A 13,198-nucleotide genomic window follows, 5' to 3' on the forward strand; every position below is an offset into this window, starting at 1 on the left:
AGGTGTCTGTATCACACTATTATTGACAGCGAACAGTTTGGCGAGCGTGGCATACTTGGTGAGGTGAACCTCTTCCTCCCCACAATTGAGGGCACGTACGGGCACCCTCCCCTGGCGGACGTCGACCACCCCCCGGGCTGTCAGGATAGTAGGCCTATTTTCTGAATATACGGGTTCTACCAAGGCCTGGTAGTCCTTACCCCTGAGGCCTATGGCTGCCCGACACCATATTAACATCTCACTCCTGGGGGGTATCGCGATGGGGTTTGAATCACTCACAGTGACACGACCAATCTCACCACCAGTCAGCTCTACCTGCTGTCTCTGCATCAGAGCTCTGATTTCTTTTTGCAGGGCGCGTTGTTCACTGTAGCCAGTGGTTTCTGCTACCTGTTGTAACAAGACAATAACTTCTGCAAGACAATTTTCTATAACATTGGTACCGATGGTCATCATGGGATTACATTCATGGCGGTCAATATCAACAATTACAATCCCTTGGGCCTTCAATTCCACCCGCCCCACCTTGATGGTGACCTCTTTATATCCCACTTGTGGCAATGGCTGACCATTACTGGCTATGATGGTGAAATCGTCATCGGGGCCACGAGTAATATCGGTGTCCTCCCAATACCGTTTATAAAGCACGTAAGGCATAGTCGTCACCTGAGAACCGGTGTCCAACAAAGCGTTCATAGGGATGCCATCGACCACGATGGGGAGAACTGGTCGCCCCCCAATGTATTTGGCTCTCCAATGCTGTGGGCCTGATCATCCTACTCCTGGGGGTTGGCCCTTTGCCCCAGGGGTCGCTCGTTTAAAGGACAGTACCTTTCAAGGTGGCCCACCTGGTGACAGCGTCGGCAGATGGGTCGTCCGTCCTGATGGAAGCAATCGTTGTCCCGGCCTCTGGTCGGTGGAGTCCTCCTCTGTCGCATCCAGGGGACATCTTCTGGTCTGGAGGCCAGCTGGATCTTTTCCTTGGGGGCCTCCTGTAGGGACTGCACCGTCCGGGCTAGGTCAGCTCCTGCATCTGGAGGCGAAGTCCTGCAGGGGAGTCGTCCTCTAGGCTCTGGGCGTCGGCGGCAACTGGGGCATCCGACGCCACCTCCTGGTGGTATGTGAGAGCGGGACGCCTGGGTGGTATTGCGCGGCTGGGTTGTCGCTCCTGCAGCGCCTGGATAGCTTTATCCTTGAATTGCGCAAAAGTCAAGTCTGGATTCTGCATGGCCAGGAAGTGTAATTGGCCCCTTTGGTGACTGCACAGGAGCCCCTCAATGAACCGCTCTTTCAGGAGTTTATCCTCATCTTGCATGCTGCCGGGGTCACTCTGCTTAATGGCCCGCAGCGCCTCCTGGAGATTAAGGGCATAGTCCCGTAAGCTATCCTGCGGTCTCTGTTTGCATCCATAGAAAGTCAATTTAATTTCTGTAGCAGTACGGGTATCGAAGGTGGCTTTAAGCTTTGCAAAAACCTGCTGTGCCGTTCCCTTATCCGCGGCGGGCCAGGACTTCACTTCTCTCAGAGCCGCCCCAAAGAGTTGGCCGATTATCATATGAACCTTCTGAGGCTCTGTCAGGGGATAGAACTCGAGCAGGCTGCAGATCCCTTCTTTAAAGTCAGTGAATGTATGCGACTCCCCGGAGTATCGTGGGAGCCAGGCCGCTCCGGGCAGGTACGGCATAGAGAAGGGCATTATGGCTTTTGTGGTAGCGGCAGCGTCCGACTGGTTGATGGGGGCAGCGGGTTCTGCGGCAACCGGTGGTGGTATTAGGGCCGCGGCTTTGCCCGCTGCAGGGACCGGAGCTGCCATTGCGTCCACGGCTGCGACCGCCACCTCCGCTCCTCCCGACTCGGACATGGCTGTCCCTTCCTCCCACTAACCTGCTGGAGGTTGGAGTTTCTCTTCCGGGGTTGGCACTTTACCGCGCTTTCTCGTTCTGCGCTTCTTTTGACTGGTTCCGCCCACGAAGCCAAGGCTCCTCCCTCCGTGCACGGCAATGGCGAATTGTGGCGGGAACTCTTGGCAGCAATTGGCAATACACAGTCTTTGTAATAAGTCACAGTCCAAGCACAACAAATCACAGCTCCAAGGCACACATGACCTGATTCCTCATGGTAAAGTAGATCCTGTTCGTGATGCCAAGTTGGAGCGCCCCCACTGCCGCAGGGCCGAGGGGCACCCGGTACCGGGCCTCTAAGTCTCTGCTCTGGGGTTGTCACGGTGGCTAGACCCGGTCCGTGGCCCTGCTGAGGGGCGTCCAGTGAAAGGTGGTGCGTGATAGCGTTGTTGCGGTGTGGTGCTGGTCACAGTAAATAACAAGGACACCAGGTTGCAGTCTCTTTACCTTTTTACTGAAGGATTGGAGGTACCCAATCCAGAGCACTGTTAACAGGGCTGGCTGAGACCGGCCGGTCCAACGACACATCCGGAGTTCCCTTTGCAGGTGGGAATCAGCATCTACCTTCTAGCGCCTGTGTGTTGTAGTCCTTCCCTGCTGAGCACCCCAGGATAGTCCTCACAACTTATTCTGTCTGTCTCTGATGTTCGTTCTCTCCGTCCCCCAGATGATATGGTTAGGACGCACCCGTATGACGGGGTAGGCCTGGAGTTCTTCCGGGACTCTAGAGTTGCCCCTCTCCCACAGCTGCCTCCGTTGTCTGCTTAGGTGTTTAAGTGAGACATCCAACCTATAATTGGCTGTCCTGCCGTGGTTTGAAGTAATGCTTAAAGTCTCTTACTTTCTCGGCGTTCCGGCCACCGACTGTTTGCGCCTCAGAAGGATGTTGCCTCGATCTTACAGCACGACTCCTTCTGGTCCTATCACCTCTTTGCTGTATTCCCGTTTTCTCTCTTTTCGTCCTTTCTTAGGAATCTGTCAGGATCCCATCCCTGACAGGTCTTCTCTCTAGCTCTTCCCAGTTACTTCTCACTGTCTTCCTGTCCAACCCCCAGTTTTACCAGAGTGTGAGGAGTGGCCTACTAGATAGAACCACTCCCCCTGGTGGCTGGAGTGTGAAGTGTAGTGTGAGTGTTACCTGATCAGGTGAACTCCTTTAGTGCAATCAGACGTAACATCACTCCCCTTAGTGGCAGAGCGACATTACTGCAACGACCCGGACTCTGGGGCGCTGCATAAATATTTCTGGATGAGACAAGCACAACTTGAATCTTGCTCATCTGGTGAAAAGTTTTGCAAACAAGGAAGACACTTCCACTGGTGCGCAACTCGTCGCAGAAGGCAGACCACCGAGTAGTGAGCAGAAGCAGGGAGTTCACCAGCAAACCGGCAGAAGCTCTGGAGCCAGTGAAGTGTCCGAGGGCAAGGCCGCCCATGCATATCCATGATCTGGCCCAGCAAAACCTCCACACTCAGATTCCATCTTAACAAACGTATCTTTACTGTTATACATTTTTCTTAACACAGCAGAACACAATAATAGACAGTACAAAGTATGCTTATTCACAGAAATAACGTGTAATAACAAACTATCCCTCACTGTCCCTATCCACACGTTACCAGTTCCTTTGCTCCAAGAGGTTATCTTCCCACGTCGCAGGCCTGTCGGTCACAGCAGGGAGACGCTCCAGCCGAAGAGAAAAAAGGAATTAAACAAAACTTTGTCTCTCAGGTCCAGACTGTAGTCCTTGGGGTTCAGCAGGTAGGGGTGGAATGTTCGGCCTCTCAACAGAGGACCCGCTTACAGTTCATGGGCTCCAGGATCTGTGAAGATGTCACCGCTGAGTGCTCCACAGTGTGGGAGCTGGGAACAATCTGGATGTCAGCTTCCAAGAGAGAGGGTTAATCCAGGCAACCTTCTATATCGCATCTACAGGAGGACGCCAGCACACACAGACCTCTCTCTGCACCAACTGGTTTCCCGGGCTCTTTCTCTTCTCCCTCCCCTTCCTGTTCACATGACATAACAGGGGGGAGTTTAGCTAATACAGTTTGTTTCTCTGTAATCACATTCGGCATAGGTATAAATTCTGGCCACACGGGGGCAGTGTCTGTCACAGATTCTATGTCAATGATAACGGAACAGCCACAGCCGGCCAGCTCACTACAGGCCCCCCCGCTTAAAGGTTGGCAGTCCCTGTCAATGACTGTCTCCAGGGCGGCGATGGCTGTGGAGGATGTAGGACCCGGCTGTGAAAAGGGCCACACATATTGGTCTCTGTAGGACTGTCCCGGGGGCACTCCTGCGGTGGTCCTCGCTGTCCGCCTAACGGGTGCTAGTCTCTCTCCCCGATCAGTCACTCCACTCTCCGCCCCAGTCGGTAAGTCAGTCGAGGAGGTAAGGGGTTCAGACGCGTCAGTCAGGCGAGCAGGGGTAGGGATGTCTTCCACCTCTACATCCCCGGTATCGGTGTCTCCCACAGTATTAGTGATATCCGTCTCTCTAGGCATTATGGGAGGGGAGTCAGGCTGAGAACGACAGGGGCGCAACATGTTACGGTGCAGGGTGCGGAGGCTGCCGCTGTCTTCGCCTTGTACTTGGTAGACGGGGCCACCAGGGTACGGGTGTCCAATTATTCGATAGACTTCGGTCTCCCACTTGGGCCGGAGTTTTCCTTGCGGTTTCTTTATACGAACTAGGACTAGTTGACCCACACTCAGTAGGTCTTCTTGTACTGGAAGTGGATCAGCGTGGACCTGGTCCTGGATCTGCTGTTCCACCAGCCGGTAGACAGTTTCCATCCTTTGACGGTGTGCTTGTAGCCAGGAAGGATAGGTACCACAGGTGTCTTCATCAGAGTTAGACAGGTGTAGCTCAAGGATGCCTTTGCCTGGGCAGCCAAAAAGGAGGGTGTAAGGCGTGTATCCGGTGACAGAATGGACTTGATTGTTATAGGCCCACAGCAGTTCTGGGAGGAATCGAGGCCAGTCGGGCTTTTTGTCTTCTGCTAAGGTTCGGATCAGTTGTAAGAGGGTCCGGTTGAAACGTTCACACGCGCCATTCCCTTGTGGATGATACGGGGTGGTCCTGGACTTCTTGATTCCATACATCTGCTGAAGTTCTTCAATGACTCGCCCTTCGAAACACGCCCCCTGATCAGAGTGCAGCCACTCCGGACACCCGTAGACCCGAACGAAGTGTTGACAGATGGCCTGTGCAGCTGATTCGGCAGTCTGATCTTTGGTAGCAACAGCAACGGCAAATTTCGTGAAGTGGTCCACCATCACCAGACAGTACTGGTAGCCACTATTCGCCGTTCCGATCAACAGATAGTCCACCATCAACAACTCGAGGGGCCTGGATGTGCTAATAGTCTGGACGGGTGCACGCTGCTCAGTAGACTTGTGGAGTTCACATGTACGACATCTTAGGCAGACGTTTTCAACCAGCTTACGGAGTCCTGGGCAAAAAATGAATTGCTGGGTCCACCGGAGGGTCTTGTCTATGCCGAAGTGGCCGTTCCTTCTGTGGGCTTCAGCCGCCATCTCATGGGCTAGCTGCACCGGGACGACAATCTGCAAACATTCTTCTAGCATATGGGATAAAAGGGCCCTGCGATACAAGACTCCATCCTTCACGATCAGCCGATCCCATTGGGCAAGTAGGGCAGAGGCCTTGGATGATAGTCGGGCTCTTACTTCGGAGGGTGGTTTCTCTTGTGTCTTCACGTACTGTTTCAGTAAGACGTGTTCAGGGTCTCGATCTTGAAGCTTGGCCCATTCTTGTTGGGACAGGGGGACCCCACTATGGCTTCGATCCCACCTACAGCATACTGGCGGCTATCTTCTATTTGTTTAGCTAGCCGGGCAAAGTCGGGCAGTTCATCTTCCTCCAACTCTTCTTCCCGGTCCCCTACCGGCGGGGATGATGTCACTCTGGAAAGGCTGTCAGCATTCTGATTCTCCGTCCCCGCTCTGTATTTAATTTTGAATTGGAATCTAGAGAGCCTTGCCATCCAGCGCTGTTCCATTGCCCCTAGTTTGGCATCTTCTAGGTGGGCAAGAGGATTGTTGTCTGTCACGACCAGCAACTCCGCCCCTGTCAGGTAGCCAGCAAATTTCTCTGTCATAGCCCAGGTCAGGGCCAGGAGTTCCAGGCGGAAAGAGCTGTAGTTGACGGGGTTCTTTTCGGTGTCACGGAGGGATCTACTGGCATAGGCTATTACGCGTTCCTTGTTATCTTGGACTTGGGAGAGGACCGCCCCGAGACCTTGAAGGCTGGCGGCGGTGTATAACTGGAACGGCAAGGTGTAGTCTGCATATGCCAGAATAGGGGGTGATGTCAGAGCAGCTTGAAGCGCCCGGAAGGATTTTTCTTGGTCGGGCCCCCAGCTGATGCGTCGTCCTCTGGGACTGTTCACGGTCCCTCGGAGGGTCTCATGCAGTGGTTCCACAAGCCGGGCAAAGTCCTTGACAAATCGGCGGTAATAGCCCGCTAGCCCCAGGAAAGCCTGGACTTCTTTGATGGTAGTTGGCTGTGGCCACTCTTGGACAGCTGCTATCTTCTCTGGAGAGGGTTGGACACCTTCGGCCGAGATCCGGTGTCCCAGGTAATCGATCTCCTGCTGGAATAGATGGCACTTGCTGGGCTTCAACTTCAAGCCGTGTTTCTTCAAGCGCTGGAACACTTTGCCAAGCTTGTGAAGATGATCCTCGAAGGTGGCGGAGTATACCACGATGTCATCAAGGTATATCAGCGTGAATTCGAAGTTGAAATCTCCCAGACAGCGTTCCATCAGTCTCTGAAAGGTCCCTGGTGCGTTATTCAAGCCGAATGGCATCCGGTCAAACTCGTACAGGCCCATGGGAAGGATGAAGGCGGTCTTTTCTCTGTCCTTCTCACTCATGGGGACCTGCCAATATCCACTGGCCAAGTCTAGAGACGAAAAATATTTGGCCTTTTTCAGGGCGGTCAGTGACTCTTCGATCCGGGGGAGTGGATAGGAGTCCCGGATCGTGCAAGCGTTCAACCGACGGTAGTCTACGCAAAATCTCAGGGATCCATCTTTCTTTTTGACTATCACCACGGGTGCAGCCCATGGGCTCTGGCTTTCCCGCACCACTCCGGCGTGTAGCATAGATTCTAAGAGGCTTTTCACCTCCTGGTATTGTTGAGGTGGTATTTGTCGGTACCTCTCGCGAATAGGGGCAGCATCGCCCGTGGGAATCTCGTGTTGGATACTGGTGGTGTACCCGAAGTCGGTGTCATGCTTTGCAAAGGAGTCTTGGTGTTCTCGCAGTAGTTTCTCCATTTGAGACACTTCCTGTTTGATGTACTGGGACGGGTCCAGTTGCACTTTTTCCAGTAGTTTTCGCCCAATGTCTTCATCATCTGCTTGAGCATTTATGGCTGAGACAGTTATCGTCCAGCCATCTTCTGTAGACGGGGTGAATTGTAAGGGTCCCATGGGGTTCACTTCTGTGGGTAGAGCATATACTCTGGCAAGTTGCATGCCAGCCTCAAGAGCTACACCTACGTCTGCGGTGTTGTTTAGCCTAACAGGGACTCTTCCGTTCCTCACGATGGCTAGGGTGCGGGCGACTAGTGGGTTTAGCTTACTCCCACTTGGAGCCCTCAGCTCGATTAACACTTCAACTCCTTCAAGTTGTCGGTTGGTGTTAAGAGGCAGGGAAATGACTGTCTCTTTTTCAGCGGGCAAAGTAATCCGGGTACAGCGGGGCACTTTAATGGCTGCTAGGGGTAGTTGTTCCTTTGCCATCTGTTGAAGTCCAACGGTCCGGATTACGCGTTGGAACGCCAGACGAGTCGGTTTATGTTTGGTAACTTTCTGCCAGTACTTGGGCCCTTTTCTTGTCAACAGCATAAGGTCCAGGTCTTTCAAGATATTCATTCCGATTATCACTGGGGTCTCGGAGCCGAAGCCTTCCTTGACAATGACGATTCCTCGTTTCCCTAGGTCTTGTCCGCAGGCCTTCGTATCCATCCAGGCGACTCCGGTTACTGGAATAGGTAGGTTATTAGCCGCAATAATCTTAATGGTGGTATCTGGATCACAAGCAGTTCTTGGTTTGAGGTACTTTTCATAAAACTGTTCAGAGATCGTGGTCACTTGCGACCCAGTGTCCATCAATCCTTGCACTGCAACTCCCTCCAGAATAACTTCAAGTGTAGGACTACTCGAGGCGAGAGTACTCCGTTGCTGGCTCTGTTTTTCTACACCCCATTCTCTGTCCCCCCCTGCTGCTCGAACCTCAGCTGCAGGGGTGTCTAGTTTAACGGCGGCCATTGTGGTGAGACCTGGCGTGGTGGCTCTGCTTGTGGATGTAGCTGATATTCTGTTCGTCGTGGTAACTGATGGTTTGTTCGTTGAGGACAACGATTCGCCCTGTGGCGAGGGTCACCACATGACCAACACGGTCCCGCGGGACGGCTAGGTCGTATCCGCTGGTCTCTCTGTCGTTCTAGTGTTAACTGTGACACCTGTTGCTGTAAATGTGCTACCATCTGTTTCAGCTCCTTGGTGTCACTGTTGGGCTGTTTACTGTCTAATATGGATCTGCACGCAGCGCTTTGAGTCCCCACATCCATGACGGGTCCCCTAGAACGTTCTATGGCTTCCTGCTTGACTTCAGCGAAGGTGAGAGTCGGCGTCATCTGAATCAAGTCCTGTAGCGTACGGTTAAGATACTGGTCTCTCAGCCCTATAACGAATTGGTCTCTCAGTACCAGGTCACGAGGAGCTATAGTAGCCAGTTGTTCCCCTTTTGCACAGACTTGTTCAAGGAGTACGTGAAGGGCATTTGCATATTGGGGAATGTCCTCCCATTCAAGCTGTGTCCGTCTGAAGAACAGGTATCGCAGTGTTCCCTGGTACGTAGTAGGTCCATAGGTCTTTTCCAGCACCTGCACCAAATCCTCCAATGCACGCTGCCCCCTGACCGTCTCCAGTCTGACTGTCGTCCATGCCTCCCCCTCTAGCGTCAGTACCGCCATTTCTGCCAAGGTCTTAGGGTCAATATTATACATTTCTCCCAGTATCCGCACTTGTTCCGCCCACTCTGGTACGGGGTAGTTTCGCCCGCCAAACTTCCTGACCTGGTTTACAATGGACACCGGCGGCGGTTTCTGACTGTACACTGGGCCTGGGTGGGAATCTTGCTGGGCACAGATCCTGCCGACTACGCCAGATGAAGTGTCCGAGGGCAAGGCCGCCCATGCATATCTATGATCTGGCCCAGCAAAACCTCCACACTCAGATTCCATCTTAACAAACGTATCTTTACTGTTATACATTTTTCTTAACACAGCAGAACACAATAGACAGTACAAAGTATGCTTATTCACAGAAATAACGTGTAATAACAAACTATCCCTCACTGTCCCTATCCACACGTTACCAGTTCCTTTGCTCCAAGAGGTTATCTTCCCACGTCGCAGGCCTGTCGGTCACAGCAGGGAGACGCTCCAGCCGAAGAGAAAAAAGGAATTAAACAAAACTTTGTCTCTCAGGTCCAGACTGTAATCCTTGGGGTTCAGCAGGTAGCGGTGGAATGTTTGGCCTCTCAACAGAGGACCCGCTTACAGTTCATGGGCTCCAGGATCTGTGAAGATGTCACCGCTGGGTGCTCCGCAGTGTGGGAGCTGGGAACAATCTGGATGTCAGCTTCCAAGAGAGAGGGGTAATCCAGGCAACCTTCTATATCGCATCTACAGGAGGACGCCAGCACACACAGACCTCTCTCTGCACCGACTGGTTTCCCGGGCTCTTCCTCTTCTCCCTCCCCTTCCTGTTCACATGACATAACAGGGGGGAGTTTAGCCAATACAGTTTATTTCTCTGTAATCACATTCGGCATAGGTATAAATTCTGGCCACACTGGGGCAGTGTCTGTCACAGATTCTATGTCAATGATAACGGAACAGCCACAGCCGGCCAGCTCACTACACCAGCAGCACAAAATACTCAGGCACCTTAGCACTCATGACCCGGACTTAAATAATCAGGACAGACAGGAAGTTCCATGACAGGGCGAGATCCAAGACTCCATCTTGGATCAGGGCGAACAGGCACCAGGAAAGTCCAGAATCCTTACACGCTCTCTTTCCAGGAGCTGCAGAACCACTCGTCTGCACGGTCCCAGCTTTCCTCTCTGACTCTCTCTCTGTTTCCTCTCTCCTCACTCTCCTCTCACAATCAAGCTCACAGACTGACTAAATCCTCCCCCAGGCCAGAATATATAGGGAAGTTCCCCTGAATCCGGGTCTCAAGCTCTCCCCTCTGGCCTGGAGTCAGAACTGTGTTGCATGTACTGGTTACCTGTTAAAGAGATCCTTCCTTGCTTCCAAGCATGGCATCAATGTCCCCGTGTGGAAGGCAATACCACTGTAACAACCAGTTACCTCTGGTGTTACACTCCCCCCCCTGTTAAATCCAGTACTCCCGGACTGGGAAAACAAAAACAATAACAGGATAAAGACATACAAGGTTTTTGAAGTGCACTTAAACTGTAACAGGTATTATAAACTTTTTCTTCCCTTTATAGGAGGCTGTTTTCTTGAACGTTGCAGGAACATATATTACAAAAGTACAAAACACTAGCTTTATCAAAAATATAGCATATATTAACTGTCTGATATATTTAATATGATTCAATTCCCATACGGGTAAACTTTTTCTAACAATATTATTGACTATCACTTTCTTAACCAAAGTGCAACAAGGTCGACATTTTCTAAACTAAGGTAGTGCATCATTTAAAGGTGCAAACATTCAAGTACTTCACATTATATCAATAACAGTTTCATTCAGAAAATTGTGAGATCCCTCTCACCAACAACAGCAGTGAGCGGGGGACCCGTTCTAAACCCCCAACGTAGGGTTGGGCGTGCTGCAAGGCTAAAGTGGTCTCCTTTCTGGACCCCTTCTTTGGATACAGCAAATGGTTTTCTTCTTGGTCCCTTTAAGACGAATAAACCATAGTGTAAACAATAGACAGTATCTTCAGTGGTTACTTGTAAAACCAGTAGAAAGCACCTTAATAGGTGCCAACTATTTACAATGGAAAGTTTGTGGACCATTCACTGTCCATGTCCTCAGTGTCTCTTTAAACAAATTAACTCAAACTTTAGCAGTCATTTTAAACTCTTTACTTCCTTTACCAGGGTAGCCCTTGTTGGCTGCTGCTCACTGACTGGGAAAAGCGTTCTGCAAATGTCACAACAGGTGACTCAAATGGTTTTAGTCCAGTATCTGTGGTCTGGGCTTTGTTCTGCATATTCCTTTTCTCATACTCTGCCTGCCAGGCCAGAGATTGCTGTCTCTCCTGCTCCTCCCGCCGTATACCGTGCTCCCGCCATGTTATGATAGTGGCTCAGTGGTAAGCACAGCAGTCTTGCAGTGCTGGAGTCCTGGGTTCAAATCCCACCAAGGACAACATCAGCAAAAAGTTTGTATGTTCTCTCCGTGTTTGCGTGGGTTTCCTCTGGGTTCTCTGGTTTCCTCCCACATTCCAAAGACATACTGATAGGGAATTTAGATTGTGAGCCCCAACGGGGACAGTGATGATAATGTGTGCAACCTGTAAAGCGCTGCGGAATATGTTAGCGCTCTATAAAAATATTATTAGTATTATTAGTATTATTTCCCCTTGGAGCTCTATCATGTCTGCCCCTGCGGGTCCCTCTTCAAACACTACTGGTTCGGTATAGTTAATCCGGAGCCCACTGGCTGGAACTAAAGGAGCTGTCATCTGGTCCAGACTGCTGTCCCCCTGGTCCCAGTGTAGTCGATGGCCTATCTCCCCGGGCCTTGGAGTCGGTAAGGGGCCCAACAGGGTGTTGTCTGGAGCAGGGGTTGCAGCAGACCTTGAGGCCAGGGTACCCTCAGTGTATGATGACATTTCACCGAGGGACCCAAAACCCTGGTCGGGGGTGTACAGCAGTGGGGGTGACTCGGGCCTAGCCATTGGGCCTTCCGCCGCCATTGTCAGGGTCGCACCCATTACCTTTTCTTCCAGAGCACTGGATCTTCTTTCCCGCTCCAGGCCAGACAAGATTGCTGGCGGTCACCCGGTAAGCTTTCCCAGGAAGGCATCTTTCCACCTGGCCACAGCCTCCAGCTGCATCCGCACAAGCTGCCGGATAAGTTCCTCCACTTCCTTACACAGAAGGTCCGGATCCAACATCGGTGGCTGGTACAGTTTTTGCGAGTCCCGGCTGGGGGAGTCCTCCTGCTCCACTCCACGCACTGATGCTCGCTCACCTCACTCCACCATGCTGCTTTCAGGCATTTCCTCCTCGGTCTGGTTTCTCGCAGTTTCACTGTACCACACTCGTCTTCATGGGCGGTTCCTCTTCTTCTCCCCGCCATCCCAGACCAGGAGATGGACTTATCTAGTTGATGGGCATACTTCTCTCACATGGTAGAATTGGTGAGGGTACTCACATCGTTCCTCCAAGCTCCACCCCTTCTCCTTTTCCTCCTCCACACGCCCTTCTCCTCCTGCATGCCATATGGTGCTATAATGGCAGCAGTATTGGCGACAATTAGCAGTTCAATGGTCACAGTCTCTTAGGCGTACAGGACCCAGTTTGCTGGGTCGGTCCATCCTGTTTGTGACGCCAAGTTGGAGCGCCCGTTAGGACCCTGGGGTACTCGGGCCACGTTCGGTAGTCGTTAAAGGGGTGTGTCACAGTGGCAGTGACCTGTTCTGTGCCCCTGGGAATCCAAGTAAAAGGAAAGGACTTTAAAGGGGTGTTTGAATAAAGTTTGTTCGTGACGCCACCTGTGGTATTCGGTCAGGGATAACTGACGCTGCTTAAAGGGGTCCACTGGGGAGAGGTTATGTCAGCAGGAATGGTGTGGCTTCCCACAGGTGAAGCTGGGTCCCCAGGGCTCCCAGTGTAGTAGATAAAGATGGTGTAGTGCCAGAAAGAACTAGAGAACACAAGGTTGCAGTCTCTTTACCCTTTTACTGGTGTAAGGCAGCCACAGTCCAAGGTACGGATCACAGGTGCTGGTGTGGCCTGGCCGGCTTGGAAGCTATTTGGGAATCCCACTAGCCAGGTGGGGTTGCAAGCCTTTCTCTCTGCGCTGTGTTGTAGTCTCTTGCTGCCTCACACAAAGTCCTCACTTTCTCTCTGTCCTTTTTAGTAGGACACTACCCGTATGGCAGGCAGCGCAAGCCTTTTTTACAGGGGTCTCTTAGGATGACTCTTGGCTCTATGTGCTGCTGTGCCTTCGGGTGTTAAAGGTGGGCAGGCGACCTGCAATCTC

The sequence above is a fragment of the Ranitomeya variabilis genome, chromosome 1 (assembly GCF_051348905.1).
Source record: "Ranitomeya variabilis isolate aRanVar5 chromosome 1, aRanVar5.hap1, whole genome shotgun sequence".
NCBI lineage: Eukaryota > Metazoa > Chordata > Amphibia > Anura > Dendrobatidae > Ranitomeya > Ranitomeya variabilis.